Source organism: Pinus tabuliformis, chromosome 5_2, assembly GCF_031772625.1.
Source record: "Pinus tabuliformis cultivar Carrire ecotype Pingquan chromosome 5_2, CPIR1, whole genome shotgun sequence".
Lineage (NCBI taxonomy): Eukaryota > Viridiplantae > Streptophyta > Pinopsida > Pinales > Pinaceae > Pinus > Pinus tabuliformis.
In genome coordinates this window covers 22,361,497-22,380,671 of record NC_142306.1, presented here as the reverse complement: position 1 = coordinate 22,380,671, position 19,175 = coordinate 22,361,497, and positions in this window count along the sequence as shown.

The following is a 19,175-nucleotide window of genomic DNA, read 5'->3' as shown; positions in this document are numbered from 1 at the left end:
AAATCATCCCAAGTGATACCTTGTAAATCAAGTTGATGCACCACCAAGATCTTGATGAGAGAAAAATGACAAATGTTGTTGAACTGCTACTTAGGGGTCTTATGTTGCACAAGGGCGGTCATCCTCACTATGTTTCGCGATATGAAATATGGGATTTTCATCATGCGTATCTGGGTGAAATGCATGAGCAACCTAATGTGATAAGCATAGAACCAGGAGAAAGGGCCTTCACAACTGAAATACTTCATAATTAACTTCATTAGAGGGGCATATTCATCTTTAAGATATCAGAAGGGAAACACCCTCTTAAGCTGCCTCAAGAAACCAGGTTTAACATATGGCTCATAATGCTATCGGTCAACTTTTTGTCTCTTGTTCCATGGCTCTCCAATATTAGGCATGCCGGTAGCTAATGAGATAGACTCCGTTGTAAGTGTGAAAGTAACATCGGCCAAAGTAACTTGAGCACCATGTAGATGTAGAACAAATAGATGAGCCAACTCATGGTGAAATTAAACATTTGCAACCTTTTAACAAAATTCATAGCATGACTAAAACTAAAAACAAGAGACGGCAAGAGGGTAGGCCTGCAATTCTTTGAGGGTAGTCGGTTCTTCTCTAACATGTCTGCCACTTTTATGAGGCCTGCAGGGTGCATGTTCTTCCGTGGGTGAGTCACTTTGAGTTTCCACCTCATAGTCAGATGAATGATCAGATGACATAATTGATGCTATGAAAACTGCTTGGAGAAATGAATGCTGGTCGCAAGACTGTGTTGGACTGCTGTTGTAATATGGTTGAAATCTGTCACCAAGGGAGCAATGTAACAAGGGACTGTTAGGGAGGGAAAATACGAAAGGATTAGGAGTATTAGGATAGATTTTATTTAGGGCAATGCAGGAGGGTTTTGGAACTTTGCATAGGGTAGTGTTTGGGGTTTTACATTGGGAAATGGGTGAAAGGGAATTGGAGATAAGGGTTTATTAATTTTAGGGGATAGGGAGCAATGACATTCAAAGGGATATGGTATAATGAAAAAGGGAATGAAGGAAAAAGGGACAGATGGGATGGAAGGGGAACCTTGGTAACAAAATGATGAATTTGCAACCCTTAACAGCAATTGACATAAGGATTTTTAGAGGTAGGGTTTGGAAATTTTGTTTCAAACATTTGGAACCATAAACCACCATCACACAACACAAAAAAATGGATGAACCACTGAGGTGTCAACCTTACCTAGCACGTGCAAGAAATTCAATGGTGATTTGGAGGAATTTCGGGCGTTTTTTGGTTGTTAGACTGTATGCGCTGCGCTGCCTGTTCTATGGGCCGCGTGCTACCGATGCACCACACCCGTTAAAAATTACACTGGAGGATCACATCCAATGCGCCGCACTGGCCCAAAACTTGCGCTGGCTCACCCAATTTACTTTGAAATGCTTCTCTCCGACCTTGGCATTTAAAATGACCTTGATCCTTATGAGGAAATCTGTATAAAGACATGGAGACATGGTTTTGATTTTTGTTTCTTCAAAACCCACTTTTGCAATGTTTTGTTTTGGCACTTTTTCCACAATTTAATGCAACTCTGTATTTCACATTTCCTTTTTGGATTTTTGATTAAAATGATGAAATTTTTGGCAATTTTTTGTAGGGGTAGCTGACATGGAATTTGGCAAAGGATGGTCAGAATCTTCTTTTGAAGTACTTCATGGTGGAGAACTTTACATATTTATCATAAACATTAATTTGACGATTTCCTATTCAAAACAGTGTTTTGAAGAGGAATCACCCTTGAGAATTATGGGTGATAAAAATCTGGAGATGAAACTTGTTGAACCTCCCTCTAGCCTACTGGCATTATTGGGTACTTTGAAAACACGACTTATGAAACCCTAGACCTATGACTGACATGATTTTTTTCCCATCAAAAGACCAAATATTTACTGTCATTTAATGAACTTTGATGAACAAACCTGAGCCAGTAGGTACAAAGCATGAGGGGTAATGACTAACAAGACCCTTTCGTCAGATTATGGCATGTCGCTAGCAGAATGCAATTGAGTGAATGGAGCGAGACACCTAAAAATGAAATACAGAAAGAGTTTTGATCTCTGATGGAGGACCGACAAGACCGACTCTAACATCGGCTCCAATGGGCGATGGTAGCTCCTCAGAGGTGCCAAGAACGACAGATCTTTGGGAGAGTAGACAGTGCCTTCATCCACTAGGCTATGGAGTCATTATTTCGACAAAAAACACAAAACTCTTGACTCATTTATTGACTGAATTTGACTTGAACTGACTCAAATTTGGACTTAAAATGACTCAAAGACTGATTAGACAAACTCAAACCAAAACTTAAATAAAATTGTATTTATAGTGACAATGGAAGCTTGAGCAGCCGACCATTGATCGGCCCTCCTGGACAATCTTCCTCATTCATTTCCTTCAGAAGAAAGGCATACTGACCCCGATATGCTGCAATCTTGAAGGGACCTTTCCAGAGATTCTCGAATTTACCGTGCTTACCCTTTTCCTCATCCATTGCATCCCACTTCAGCGCCACATCATCCAACTGAAATTTGTCCACCTTTACTTTTATGTCATAAATTTTCTTAATCTTCTCCTGCAACTTGGACTTGTTTTGGAAAACTTCTTCTCTAGTCTGCTGCAAATCGAGCATTTGATTCAATCTTCTCTGCATAGGATCGTCTTCACTGCCGGCCTCCTGAAGAAGTTTGACTACCGGAGCTGCGAGAGAGGTAGGAAACACTGTATCAACTCCATACACAAGCTCAAAGGGTGACATACCAATGGATTTCTTCTGACTGACCCGATCTGCCTAAAGTGCATTGACCAACTTCTTATGCCAGCTCTTCTTGTTGATTTCCAATAGCTTCTTAATGATGTTAACTACAGATTTGTTAGAAGACTCTGCCAACCCATTGCCTTACGGATGATAGGCAGTTGAGTGACCCAAAATGATGTGATATTTATGACAAAACTCTACCATCCTTTTTTATTTGAAAGCTGTTGCGTTATCAGTGATTAACTTATTCGAGAAACCAAAGCGAGATAAGATGTTATTTTCAAGGAATAAAATAATTACCACATTTGTATCTTGTCTGGTGAGAATTGCTTCGATCCATTTCGTGAAATAATCTGTTACTGTGGTAATCCACCGATGCTGACCAGAAGAAGCGGGATGAGTTTCACGAATGAAATCCAACCCCCATTGCTGAAAAGGGGCACTCATCTCAATGGGGTTCAGTGGCAAAGGTTGTAATTTCAGCCTTCCTTCAAAATTCTGACATTTATGACAGCCCTTGAAAACCTTATATACATCAGAAAACAATGTCAGCCGATAGTATCCCGCTCTCAAAACTTTATTTTCTATTGTTTTCCAAAAAGGGTGACCACCACAGTCTCCTTCGCGGAAATCCTCCATGACCTGCTTTTTCTTCCACCAAGTAATTCAATGGAATGCCATTGGGATCTTTCCAATAAAGTGTAGAATTTAGAATGCAAAACTTAGTAGCCTTTAATTTGAGAGTTCTACTTTTGTTTCTAGTCATGCCAGGCAGTGGTGACAAATTATGAAGCACATATATGATATCTAAATACCACGGAGAAAGAGCAAACATTTCAGATACCTGAATTAACGAACCTTCCTCATTCTCATCGGACATAACAGTGATCAGATTTATGTCTAAGGCATGCAAGTTTGATTCAGCAATCAAATTTTCCAATCCCTATCCTTTAACAAGCTTTGTGGGCTTTATTTCCACATCATACTCCAACAAAGCTGCAATCCACTTGCCTCGTCTTCCTTACAGATTTGTCTGCACTAAAACATCTTTAACAGCAGCGTTAGGAACATAAGCCAAAATATGAGAATGCAGAATGTATACCCAAAAATATTTCAATGCTTTCACAAGAGTGAGGGATTGCTTCTCAATGATGTTGTACTTTAAGGCTGCATCTCTTATAGCTCAGCTGAAGAAAGCAATTTGTCTTTCATGATCATCTCTTTTCTGCATCAACACAGCTGCCATAGTATGCTCCGAAGCAAATGAACACAATATAAAATCCTGAGTGTATTCCAAGCTGATTAGAATTGGAGTTGAAGAAAGAGCCAATTTGACTAAATTGAAATATTTTACAGCCTCTTCCATCAACTTCACTTGGCTGTCCTTCTTCAGCATGTTTGTAATCTCTCTTAAGTGTTCAGCAAGATTAGGTACAAAGCGGCGTAAAAAATTCAATTTACCATTGAAAGATTGAATCTCCTTCTTATTCCAGGGCAGATCAATTTTTTGAATCGCTTGTACACGTGCTGGATCAATACGAATGCCATCTTTTGAGATAATGTGCCCATGTAGTTTGCCTTCCTCCTTGGCAAACAAGCTCTTTTTCGGATTCAGCGACAGGCCATATTTTCTGCACTTTTAAAAAATAGTTTTCAGATGATACATTTGTTCTTCATCTGATTTGGAAAACACCGTCAGATCATCAAGGTACACAACCAAAAAGACATCCTTCTCATTTGCAAAAGCCAGGTCCATTGCCCGCTGAAAGGTGGCACCCGCGTTCTTCAAACCAAAAGGCATTTTAGTGTAATGAAAAGTTCCCCACGGAGTGGTGAACACTGTCTTGTCTCGGTCATCTTCATGGACAAAAATTTGTTTATGTCCAGAATAACCATCGAGTAGTGACATACAAGATGCTCCAACTACTCGTTGAAGTATATGATCCATTTTGGGCAGTGGATAGTTATCTTTCAATGAAACTTTATTGAGATTCCTAAAATCAATGCACAAGCGAATCTCACCTGTCTTCTTTCGTACAGGCACCAAATTAGAGATCCAGTTTGAAAATCTGATGGGAACAATGATTCCTGATTTGTACAACCTATTTATCTCCTTTTCAATTTATGGCAGCAGTTTTGGATTTAGCCTTCTCAACTTCTGTCTGAAAGGTTTCTGATTAGGCTTAATGGGTATAGTGTGGTGAATTATATTGGTACCGTATGTCTTCAAATTAGAATAGTCCCAAGAAAAAACATCAGCAAATGAAGACAGCAAACTGATATATTTAGCTTTTATCTTTTGTGGCAATGCTTTAGACAGTTTTACCATTTTAGGATTAGGAGATGTTCCGATATTGACCTCTTCAACACCCTTTTCTGTTGGCTGCAATGTTGGTTTGCGGACTACATCATCTTGATCAAAGAGTTCTTCTAAAGGTATCAAGCCTTTAGGAATAATGTTATCCTTTAGCTGCAACATGTCCATTTGATTGATCTGCACATAATCTTTACCATCATCATTTTCTACATCAATTGAGGTTTCTTTGAACTTACCTTTGTTTTGCAGAAAATCATCAATCTCCTCATCATCTTGGAAAACTTGCCAATATCTCTGATTGTCGGGGAAAGTCAGACGATGCTTGACATGGATTTCGAATTTATTACTGGAGTTCATTGGAATCTTCAAACTACTAGCTGCCTTAGCCAAAGCATTAGCAATGCTATTTTGAACACGAGGCACACATGTCAAGGTATATTCTGAAAATAATTTCAGGATGTCTAGAACTGCATTCCGGTAAGCCCGCATCCGAGGATGCTTTGCTTGATATTCACCTTTGACTTGCTTAATCACCATTTCGGAGTCGCCATATACTGCAATCCTCTTAGTATTAAGCTTTCTTAGAATTTTTAGGCCAGCAATCAAAGCTTCATACTCAGCTTCATTGTTCAAACAATCAAAAGCTAACTTGTAAGAACATACCCGCACATTACTAGGCACTTTGTTCGGGGCAGAGAAATTATTGCGTACCCAAATACCAATTCCAGAACCATCATTTCCCACTGCACTGTCGAAATCCATGGTCCGCAAACCTTCTTCCTCTTCTTCCAAGTGCTGAAATTCTGCTGGCTCTATTTTTCCTACTTGCTATCTGTTACCTTCAGCTGATTTCTCAACGGTGTTTTGCTGTTCTTGTCCTTCTTTCTTCAAAACTTCTCTGAAATTTGCTGCTATTTCTAGAATACTTTCTACTTCTACTAACTGACTATCAATATCATTGAAACTATCTTAATACAAAACAAAAGACTCTAGATCTGTGTGTACATAATTAATCGGATGATTAACGGGTTTCTCCTTGCTTGTAATCATGTGTTTCATTTTTTTTTCCCGATACAGTTTTATCATCTGGCCAAACACCAGAATTGTTGCATAGGAGAAATCTAGTTGTAGTGTCCCTTTCAATTTTGCTGCCCAGGACCTGGAAAGAAGCATGCCGAAATTGGGAGGAATATCCGCTACAACAATATCCATCAAAACATTCTTCATTGGGATTTGATCCAGACTCACAACCAAGTCTTTGATGAGCCCAATACATCTTACTCTGTTGGAATCAAACGAATAGAGATGATGGTATTTCCGAGTGACGTCCAAACCCAGCTTATCCATGATAGCCTTTGGCATGAGATTGTGAGAAGCTCTGGAATCGAACATGGAATTATGTAACACAAAATCATGCAATCTTAAACTGATATAAAAAGGTGGCACGTCACTATCTACAGAGTCACCATTCAATGCTACCCAAAAATCATTTCGGGTTGATCATCTTCGACATTCACCATATCAAACATTGGATCACAATTCAAAATTTTAGAAACTTGCCCTCTATAACTGTTGTTCCTCATTATTTCAGTCAAGGGAATGGATACCTTCAATTTAGAAATTTCATTCTCTAAACTAAAAGTAGAAGTATTTTCTACCTGTTTGACTGGGACTTCCTTCTTTTCCTTTTCTCTCGCTACAATTTGCTAATTTGATTTTTCTGCTGATGGTGATTTGCTACTATCAGGATCAACTGCCTCTTTGCCTTTCTTTTGTGCAACTGATGAATCATTCTTTGATGCTAAAACTTCCTTCCTCTTCTAAATTGGGTTAACTGGCACATCTCTGTTTCTAAGTGAATATTGCCGCTGCTGAGCGGATAGAGCATTCATATAGCCTCTTTGATACTCATCTGATTCTTCTTCCAAAACTGTGTCACTTGCTAGAATGAAATCTGCGTCTTTGTGTGCAGCTGAACTTTCTGCATACTCCTCATCTTCAGTAATGTAAATAGGAAAATCATCAGGAGTAAAGAAGTGGTTCTCTTCCCCGATTACATTCCCTTCATCATCAGACTCCGGTCCATGCACAAAATTTTGCTACAGAGGTGGCTGTACTAGCTGTTGTGCTATCTGATCATGGGCTCGTTGATCTCTTTGCCTTATTCTATATTGTGGCTGCTGCTAGCCACGGAAGTTAGTATTTCTAACTTGTGGCTCAGGTTTGTCAAGTTTCACCCTTTTAAGCATATGCTCTACCTTCCAGAGTAGTTGATCCATCGAGGAAGACTCTTCTTTTACTGTGACCTTATTTTCTACTTTTGCTCTAGCCCTCTTCGTCAGCAGATTTGCTTCAACATTGACCGCGATTTTCTGCATGTTTTCCATTGTGGCAGGCTCTCTCTCTCTCATTTGATAAGCCATGTCAGCATCAAAACCATCCAAAAACTTCATCATGGCTAGTCCCACAGGTGGCCTTAGATGATCTGGAATTTCATTATAAATAGAATTGAATCTAATGCAGTAGTCTTGGACCGACTCACCAGTGTTTCATTTGATTTGCTCATATTCAGCCAGGATTTGAAGAGTATTCCTTTTCACTTCCCACTGGTCTAAAAATTGTCTTTGTAGGTCGGCCAAGGTAGCGATACGTGTAGCCGGCAAACCTCTGAACCATTTCCTAACTTCACCTGCAAATCTTTGTACAAAGAGTCTCATTCTCACATTTTCTTCATCGATTTCATGAAGGTCATAGAAATCTGCCATTCTGTCCACATGTTGCTGAGCGGTAATGCTGTTAGGAGCGCCATCAAACAAAGGGATTTTGCTTTTATAATCTGTGGGCATATTATCTAAAACTTGAGGCAGCACAACAGGTGCAAAACGAGCAGCCATCATTCTTGGTGGGTTTGGTCTTGGAGGTGTTGGAGGAGTGTGTGCAGCTTGTAGGGAATTAACAATTGGAGTTTGAAACTATGTCACAATATAATCATCAATTGACTGGTTAGCCCTTTCAGTTTCTAGGTCTACAAGAAACTGCGGATTACGGACAGTAGAGTCAACATCCCTTTCGGAATTGGTCTCAAACAATGATATTTCAAACTCCTCATCAAAATCAAGTTCTTCAAGATACTCAAAAATGTCAGGACATGAATGGTATTTGAACACTAGAGTTATAGAGCTCTCTTGACGAAGAAGTCTTCGAATCAAATTGGGATTTTCGTAGATATGAGGAGGATCTGGATCTGGATTAGCTCTGGTATATCTTCTTGAAGCCAACGTGCTACTTTCAAAAAATCAAAAGGACATGAAAAACTTACTTAGCCTATCAAATCCTAAACTTATCATCCTGAAGCTTAGAATTATCAGAAGCATTGGGGTGTTTGTAGGTTAATCCTACCGTTTATGCAACGAAGAAGCCTAACAAACAAAGAATTTCATTTCCCAGTGGATTCGCCACTATGTTAGGGCCTAAATCTGCCTTAGGCTGAAAGAAGGCAAAATTCAGGGTAACCACAAACCACGCTCAGTCTGGTAGCTAGCCCTACCAGAACAGGAGAGGGCTCTCTCCAGGTCATGCTCAGTGAGAAATAAACAATATGGTATGAGATGACTTAAACTCAATACTGATTTTAGGCTAGTAAATAGATATGGAAAAAGACGATTTTTGAATGACTGAATTTTCTGGGCTGTGTGGGACCAAAGGACCGCATGAGCTGGGAAATTAAATCAAAGACACAAGATATTTCATGAGGCAAGATAGGTAGGAGATTTAGCAATCAGATTTAAATAAAATGGAGTGGAAAGACTGTTGATAAAATCTAAAAAGGGCATACACATGAATCCTTTTCAGACAGAAGAAGATATACAAAATATGAATGCTTTACAAGGCAGAGCATAAATTGAATTCTACCTCTTCTACTTAAGAGCATTCAACCAAAAATGATTATGAATGGATGGTAAACATAACAAAATACATATGGAACATCGAAAGAAAATCACATTTGCTAAACTCACACCACATGGATCTCATGAATCAGAGCTGCATCATTCTATTAATTTCCAAGCCAAAATTGTACAATGAAAGTGCTGAGTTTCTCTCCACGCTATTCCCAGAAAATCCAACGTTTTACAAATGAATTTCAATACAATAAATAATATTTGTCATGAGAAAGTGGATCAACCCAAAGTTGGGGGATTGTTTAATCATTACAAATGGAAATCAAAAGCCAACCATAAGTAACAAGAGCAATGTTACATTTAATTTCTTTGATGACCAATAAAAAACAAAAATGTGGTGTAGATCTTCTGGGGCAACTGTTCACCTTCCTTTTGGCTGTTTGAATAAAAACTATCATTTTAATAACATGGCTTTTAAATAAGATGTGCCTTTAATGAAGAGAAAACATATATTGTTAATGAACGGGCCCACTTGCAATTTGCGTTTAACTCACCCACGCACCAATATTCACTTTCAACTGTCTTCGCTTCTAAACCATAGTACCATAGCCAAAAATTGTTGAATAGGATTTGACAAAGTTAGTTGGAGAAAATCACACTGAAACAAATCGAATTCTCACAGATCGAAAGTGATTTGGCCTTTGGGTCTCTGTGTGCCACGACAAAAGATGTATGCGTCACACCACTTTGGAGATGGTTTGGAGGCACTTCTTGAAGTCGAAATTGAGCCCAAGTGTGCTTATTGGAAAGCCACACCTGTCTACTTTCCAACACAAGTGGAATTTTTAGATTTGGATACAATTTTCTTGTCAAAAACTTCAATTTCCTAAGACTGCTTCCTGTGTGTCAAAATTGGGGCAGAGAGGTCATTTTTTGGGTGTTTTTGACCTCTTGAGGACTCAAAACTTGCCCAAACTTCTTGGCCATGCAGCAGTAGTCATGATTTTTCATGAAAAAACCAAAAATATAAACTTTTTTTGATTTGGAGCTCCCTATCCAAAGCACGCGCCAGGTGGCATGGTGCACAGGGAGAAAAACCTTGCTTTTTGGCCAAAAAATTTCAAAATGAAAAATGTGCTCCAAATTTCTTGAAATTTGAGTTGTACCCTCTCCATCACATGTCATGCTGGGCCAAAGAGGCCTCAGCCAAGATTCGGAGCCGATCTTTCTCTTTTTGCCTCTTTTATCTTTTTGTCACCTTCCTCAATTTCGCCTTTAGGCTCCTGATTCTCACTTTGGAGCTCAAGTTTCGGGCCATGTAATGGTAAGTCATGCACCTCAGCATTTCCTTTTCCATATTGGATTTCTCCAATAGCTTCTCCAAGTGAATGTTCACTTTCTCTAAAAAATACTCCCGATCCTCATCTCTTTGCTCCATAGGTCTGCCTTGTGCTACCATGATGTGTTGCCGGTTTTCCTTTATCAGTTGCAACTCTATCTCAACTTGTCGATCCTCAAGTTGTTTGTTCCTCTACTCCAAGTATCTCATATTCCATTTAGCTCTATCCAAGTCAAGGTATAAGGTTTGTATCTCTGTTTTCTGCTCCTCGCTGATCTCTTTAAGCTGTGCACTTTACGGACCCGTATCTGGATCATCATCATGAAGGAGAATGAAGTCGATCTCTCGTTTACCTGATGGACCCTCATCCTGCATTGGCCTCTTGCCTCTATCCTATACCTGTGATATTGATGTCGGAAGCGAGGCCCCTTCCACCCCAGGTGGAGATAACACTCGCTTGGCTGCCGCAAACAACTGCCTAGTTCCCTTCTGGTAGGTAATGAAAATTGGCACAGTAGCAGTGTGTGGGTCATGGCTTTCATGCTAATGAGAAGGTCTACCTGTCTCAAATCTAGTCTCTAAAGGTCCTTTTGAAGCTCAGAAGAACTCACGAGAGATGAAATCATCCCAATTAATACCCTGTAAATCAAGCTGATGCACCACCAAAATCTTGACGAGAGCAAAATGACAAATGTTGTTGAACTGCTGCTCAGGGGTCTTGTGTTGCACAAGGGCGGTCATCCTCTCTATGTTTCGGCATATGAAATATGGGATGTTCATCATGCGTACCTGCATGAAATGCATGAGCAACCTGATTTGATAAGCATATAACTGATAGAAACGACCTTCACAACTGAAATACTTCATAATTAACTTCATTAGAGGGGCATATTCATCTTTAAGATATCGAAAGGGAAACACCTTCTTAAGCTGCCTCAAGAAACCAGGCTTAACATATGGCTCATAATTTTGTCGGTCAACTTTTTGTCTCTTGTTCCATGGCTCTCCAATATTAGGCATGCTAGTAGCTAATGGGATAGAGTCCGGTGTAAGTGGGAAAGTAACGCCGGCCAAAGTAACTTGATCACGATGTAAATGTAGAACAAATAGGCGAGCCAACTCATGGAGAAATTGAAAATTTGCAACCTTTTCACAAAACTCATATCATGACTGAAACTGAAAAAAAGAGACGGCAAGAGGGCAGGCCTGCAATTCTTTGAGGGTAATCGGTTCTTCTCTAACATGTCTGCCACTTTTATGAGGCCTGCGGGGTGCACGTTCTTCCGTGGGTGAGTCACTTTGAGTTTACACCTCATAGTCAGATGAATGATCAGATGAAATAATTGATGCTATGAAAACTGCTTGGAGAAATGAATGCTGGTCGCAAGACTGTGTTGGACTGTTGTTGTAATATGGTTGAAATTTGTCACCAAGGGAGCAATGTAACAGGGGACTGTTAGGGAGGGAAAATATGGAGGGATTAGGAGTATTAGGATAGATTTTATTTAGGGCAATGTAGGAGGGTTTGGGAACTTTGCACAGGGTAGGGTTTGGGGTTTTACATTGGGCAATGGGTGAAAGGGAATTGGGGATAAGGGTTTAGTAATTTTAGGGGATAGGGAGCAATGAAATTCAAAGGGATATGGTATAAGGAAAAATGGAATGAAAGAAAAAGGGACAGATGGGATGGAAGGGGAACCTTGGTAACAAAATGATGAATTTGCAACCCTTAACATCAATCTTCACATAAGGATTTTTAGAGGTAGGGTTTGGAAATTTTGTTTCAAAAATTTGGAACCATAAACCACCATCACACAACACACAAAAATGGATGAACCACCGAGATGTTGACCTTACCTAGCACATCCAAGGAATTCAATGGTGATTTGGAGGAATTTCGGGCGTTTTTTTGGTGTTAGACTGTATGCACCGCGCCGCCTGTTCTATGTGCCACGTGCTACCAGTGCGTCGCGTTCATTAAAAATTGCACTAGAGGATCGCGCCCAATGCGCCGCGTTGGCCCAGTGCACCGCGCCAGCTATTGCATGCACCACACCTATCAAGACACCTCCAACTTTGCCCAAAATGTGCGCTGGCTCACCCAATTTACTTTGAAATGCTTCTCTCCGACCTTGGAATTTAAAATGACCATGATTCTTATGATGAAATCTATATAAAGATAGGGAGACATAGTTTTGATTTTTGTTTCTTCAAAACCCACTTTTGTAATGTTTTGTTTTGGCACTTTTTACACAATTTAATGCAACTCTGTATTTCACATTTCCTTTTTGGATGTTTGATTAAAATGATGAAATTTTTGGCAATTTTTTGTAGGGGTAGCTGACATGGAATTTGGCAAAGGATGATCAGAATCTTCTTTTGAAGTACTTCATGGTGGATAACTTTAAATATTTATCATAAACATTAATTTGACGATTTCCTCTTCAAAACAGAGTTTTGAAGAGGAATCACCCTTGAGCATTATGGATGATGAAAATATGGAGATGAAACTTGTTGAACCTCCCTCTGGCCTACTAGCATTATTGGGTGCTTTGAAAACACAACTTATGAAACCCTAGACCTATGACTGGCATGATTTTTTTCCCATCAAAAGACCAAATATTGACTATCATTTAATGAACTTTGATGAACAGACCTGAGCCAGTAGGTACAAAGCATGAGGGGTAATGAATGGCAAGACCCTTCCATTAGATTATGGCATGCCCCTAGCAGAATGCAACTAAGTGAATGGAGCAAGACACCTAAAAATGAAATGCAGAAAGAGTTTTGATCTCTGACGGAGGACTGACAAGACCGAATCTAACAAGTAGATTCATTTTTATCCATTTTATCTTTTGAATTTTGTTTATTTTTCTTCTTCCCCTTCTTTTTACTACCAGATTTTGATTTTGTCGTAGATGATTCTACGACATGGATGTTGGCAGAAATTTTAGTGGAAGAATCTCCTTTCGGCGAATCAGGTAAAGTTATTATAGGAGAAGAATTATTTGAAGATTTATTCTTACTTTTAGTACTAATTGAACCAATCATACCATCAGTGGCATGAGACCCTAAAGGATCTGCAGTTATTTGACTGTGTTTTGGAAGATCAGGGATTTTTTCATGTAAAGTACTTGACTGCATATAGACAAGGTCAAGGTACTGAGCCTGAGCAATGACGTGCTCTTGAGTGACAAGTCCTCCCTTATCTACATCTTTAGTGATTTTGGGTAACAATGATTTAATGAACCATTCCGCTAAAATTTGATCTGGAATGAAAACTTTCACTAAACGCCTTCTATGTCACCATTCATGAATATGATCAAAAATATATGTGGACGTGGATTGTTTTAGTGAAGTTAACAGTTTCAGGCCATTGTCATATCTGACAAGAAACTGAAAATGAGTTAAGAAAGCAGTGGCTAACTGATTGAAATTATTAAAAGAGCCTCATGGTAACTCAATGTACCATTTGGTGGCAAGACCGATAAGATTTCTTTGAAAAAGATGCAATCGAATTGAATCATTAATGATTGAATTAGATGCACACCAGAGGTGATAATTCATAACGTGATTTGATGAATCCTCTCTTGACTTACCCTAAAATTTTGAGATATCACTAGGCAACTTACTAGGCATTGGTGGCCAATATGGAAGATAGTAAATCAGATCGTTCATAAGGCGTGACAAATCAGGTAAATCCAAAGTCGCAATAAATGGTAATTGTCGCGAAAACCTTGAGTAATGAGACTAGTTCCAGGAGGAGGATATATAGGATAACCTGGAATAGGATTTGCATTAGGAATGCTATAACCTCCTAGAAAACCGGGATTAACCGAACCAAACTGTGGTTGTTGAGGCTATTGATAAGTATAGCTAGGATATGGTTGATACTGATAAACTGGATTTTGTACAGTAGGACCGAATTGATGTTGTACCTGGTACGGTTGATAGATGAATTTCGGTTGACTTGTGGAAATCATACTTGTACCAGCTTGTCCTACAGGCATCTGGACCAAAGTCTGAACTATAGCTCCTGATTGTGGCACAGAGACTTGAGGAATTTTCACTGATGTAGGAATAGTAGAAACCAGAGCTACAGATACTCCATAAACATGTGTCGTAGGTTGAACATAAGTTGTAGTAGTTACAGTAGTTTGAGGTAGAGTATGAGGTGTGCTAGGCCCAAGCTGTTAAACTAAACCAAGTGCATGGATTTGAATAGTAGGTTGGATAGGTTGCTGGGTTGGACCAGAAACTAAAGGTTGTCTAGGTTGATTAAGTAACTGCACATTAGGTTGCATATTCTGTTGAGTTTGAGATGGATTCCACGCCATGTTCATTCCAGAGTATAGACCCATAAAAGGTTGTGCATATGGGGAACCATAATCTGGTTGAATGTAGGGATGATAATTAAGTGGTACATTTCTAGCTCCTTGTAAAAATGATTGACCAGAAAGCGGTTGGAAACCTTGAGTTGGGTACTGACCTTGAGGTTGATAACCTTGGGGCACATACTGAATCTAGGGTTGACCTTGGGGTATGTACTGAGTCTGGGGTTGACCTTGGGGTAGCCCTCCAGGTGGTAATTGACTACCCTGAGGTTGCCCCTTAGGTGGTAACTGACTACCTTGGGGTTTCCCCCCAGGAAATGACTAACTACCTTGAGGTTAAGGATTTGGAATACTACCAGACATCATATGGATTTGCTCTGTGTTCAATGTTTGAGTTCCATTATCACTAGATGATAACTCTTGTTCAGTCGGTCGAGGAGTTTCTCTTGAAAAAGTACCAGAGAGTGACTAGTACCCCGAAGGAACAGAAGGACTGTTGTGGAGGTAAATCCCCTTTGCGGATAGAGGCGATCCCTACTAGTCCAAACAAGGTCTAGCAACAATAAAATAATGCTAACACGCAGGTTCCTAATTACAAATAAAAGACCAATGATGAATGCCTACCTGGATTCCAACGATAATACTTGTAGAAGAGTTGAAGCCCCCATTCCTTTGCTCCGGCTGGTCACAATCCTCACTATCCTCGTGCACGGACACCTGCACATGCAAAGAACGATACAAACACAAGCATAAAATCTAGTAGATGTAACTATATATCAGTCAGAAAGGATATAACTCAAACATCATCATAAAGACAATAAGAGTGGAACCATAATGATAGTCGTCTATTATTAATAAACAAAGAAGAATACAACCATAGTTCTGACATCAAATCCTTCTCAAGAGGGTCCAGCCAGCAAGTCTCTCAAGCATTCACCCTTGAAAGTAGATCTCCCAAGACAAAATCTCTCTCTCACACAAGTTTACATAAGAAATAAATACTTCACAACCTTCCTTAAGCTCTCTAGCAATCCCACACTTGTCACACTAGCTACATATCAAGCTCACACACTAGCAGCAACACTCCAAGCACTATGAATTCCAAAACTAGCTGCTCATGGCAATGGTAGAGGCTTAAATAGGAGAAGGAGTCTCCATGAATGGTGGGAGGATGAGCTTATCTCCAAGGAAGGTGGCTCAAATGACGAAACAGACATGCCAGAGAAGGGAGGGCGACATTTACAAGGCCAACAACCAGGTCTGGAGTCATCTGGAAGGCCGGCTGTTAGAACAAACTCGCCCAAACTGGATCAGCACGGGTTCAGAACTGCACTGGGGCGCTGACATCGCTGCTGAATAACAAAGAAAGTCATATCAGCGCGATCAGATATAAATAACAGACGCGCTGTCTCATGAAATTCGACCAGCGTGGGAATCACGTGTACTTCCGCGCTGGCAGCGCATTCGGTCTGTTTTGGAGCGCTCATCAGAACGGTTATTTTGACAACAGTCGCGATGATAGCAAAACTTTGGCAAAGTGGGTCATTTGGCAACATTAGAGAGCATGAGCATGATTAATTTGGACTCATGACATAGTAGGAAGACTGGTAGGAAGACAGTGACAAATTACTGTGTAACAAGGACCACCGGATAAAAATGTTTCCGGTGATTGGGAAAACATAGATGACTGTCTTGACATGATCGATGAAGGATAATAACTTCTTGGTGTAGGATGAAAAGGAATTTGAGGTGGTGGAAAACTAAGACCCGGTTTTTCTAAAAAATTTGTCAATGATAAATACCAAGCGTCACTCCTAAAAGAACTATAGAATATTGATTCACGCTCCCTAAGATTTAAATTCTATTGGTTTTTGGGAAGAGTTACGTCTTCATCTAGACTAACAAGTTCTTCAATAGAAATGAGGCTAGAAGGAAGATTTTGAGTAATGATATTTCTTACCCTAGGTGAACCAAGATCACTAGAAGTTGGAGTAACAAATCCTGAAGATGGTTCCAAATCAACAGGTTCAGTGTTAGGCTTAGAAATTTCAGGTTGTTTAGCTAATTCAATGGAAGGAGAAATACTACTAGTAACTTCGGAAAATGAAATTGGCTCTTGAATATACTCTGTTGTTTGTATTTGATAATCAGGATGAACAATTAAAGATGACTCTCCGACTTCTAGTGATCCAACTCTATTGTCACTAGGTGATACGAGAGCTCATAGCCCTTCAAGTTGGCTTGGTGTATACTCAGGAGATTTCCACTGAAGTCTACGAGATTGTCTCATTAATTCGACCACGGTTAAATATTAATTAATCACATGCAAACAAAGGAAATTTCAATAAAGCACATAAAGTATCTAAAGAAACAAATACTTGAATCACACCCCTAAAAAATCTAAGAGTTCAAACAATGCACAAACAATAACTTTTTGTACTAAAAACACTAGTTGGTGATGAAATCCAACTTAGTAGAAGTTTAATATAGAAAGGGCGGTTGGAACAGTTACCCCGACAACTTGCTTAATGAAACCGACTGGTACAAGTTTCTTCACAAAACCATCTTGAGTGAAGAGAAACCCCAAGAGAGTCCAAGTGAGTCTAGTCAACGTCTACTCCAGGACAGTGAGATCTTTCCTTCACTGTCACCTTAGGAAATAATCTTAAGTTTATGGACACTAAGGTTACCAATAGTAAAAAAATACAACTGGGGGGATAGTCCACAATCTGATCTACGCGCAAGGGCAGAGTAACAAAGCTCAATCCCCTTGAAGGATCCTCAACATGGTCAAACCGAGGTTTACCAACAAGTGACCCTAGGCTCCTCGACAATGGTTAATCCGAGGTTTACCATTTATAATACGCACAAATCTTCTATGTTTCCCAATGAAATAGAATTGATTGTCTCAAAGGTTCAGACATGATCTCGAGATTGACTCCTTTAAGAGAAGCTTCCCAGAATGTATGAATTACAATTGGATTTATTTCCTACTGCAAGATGTATCTAGTTTTTTTTTTTAACTATCTTGGAGAGTTAATTACTCCCTACTCCAAGATACTATCCTAAGCTATATTGGTGATAAGAGCCCTAGAAATAGAAAAGATTACTAATCAATTTTAATTAAGCGTTCCTTTTATGGGTTGTTCTTTAAGTCGATAGGTATGGAAATGAAACTTTGATGGTGTGAAGACTCAACTCCAAACACACTAAAAAAATGCACCTAAAATGATAAGAAATTCGTTTTTCTTTCAATGAAATTCTAGCTAAAAGAAAGAGTTTGAGAATGCAATTCTTTAAGAAACAATTCTTTCTTTAAACATGGAAATGGAAAGAAAATATTTTTCTATTTTTAATAAGAAATCAAAACAATACAAATAATTAATTCTCACAATTAATCCCTTTCCCTTTTCAAAACTCGAAACTACAAAAAAAACAGTTTGCTTCAAAAGAGATCTACAAATTCTAGAAAAACACTCAAAACTACAAAAACTAATTTTGAGATCTAAATTTTTTTTAAAATCTAATTGAATAAAAGCTTCAATTCTTCTTTGAGGACATTTTACTTATTTGTTCAGTAAACTAAGGATTCATTTGCATAGAATAACAAACCAATCAAAAACATCCAGATATGTTTTCTCTTGAAAAAATGAAATTCAGAACTTATAACAAAGTTTGTTCAAAGATCTGCAACGAGAAAACTAAATCTATTTCTCACAAAGGATAGATTTTACAACCAAGTCAAACTCATCAAGAAGACGAAAAGACACCAGGGTGATCTAAGGTTTCTCAAGCTTCTGGACTTTGAGTCACTATAGAGACAAAGTGAAAACCACTCGAAGCATGCAAAACTTCTAGAAAATCATTCAAAACAAAAATAATATCAGAACTCACCCACAAGAGATTTTTGACAAGAAAAATACAGATCTGAGTAGACACTAAGAATCCTAAATCAAACCTAAACTTAACTAGAAGAAGATATCTTAATTTTTTCAAAAAAAAAATTACAGGGTCTGCAGGCTCCAGAAGCAACATGTGCGGTCCTGCACTATTTACTAAAGGAAAATGCGGAGATGTCCACACTATCTGTAAAGAGAAAGTGCAGTCCCCAGAAAAAAGTTCGAAAAAAACAAAAAATACTTCCAGATTTTGAAAGCTACCCAAGTCAATATACATCAATCAAAAACCAGAAAAAAAAAAAAAAAAAAAAAACAATTTTCTCAATTCAAAACAAAGGAAAACCAAAAATCAAATACCCTTCCCCAGCGGAGTCACCAATTTGTTGGTCGGATAAATCGATCTTATGGAGAAGACCGATCTCCCTAGTATCAGAAAATAGTCTAGCAACAAATAGACAAACAAATCTATCTTTCTCTAGGCATATGTGATTTATAAATAAATACTACAAAGGTGTTAAGATCCTACCTTAGATCTAGTGCTTGTTCGTAGTAATCATTCTCTAGTCATTCGAAAG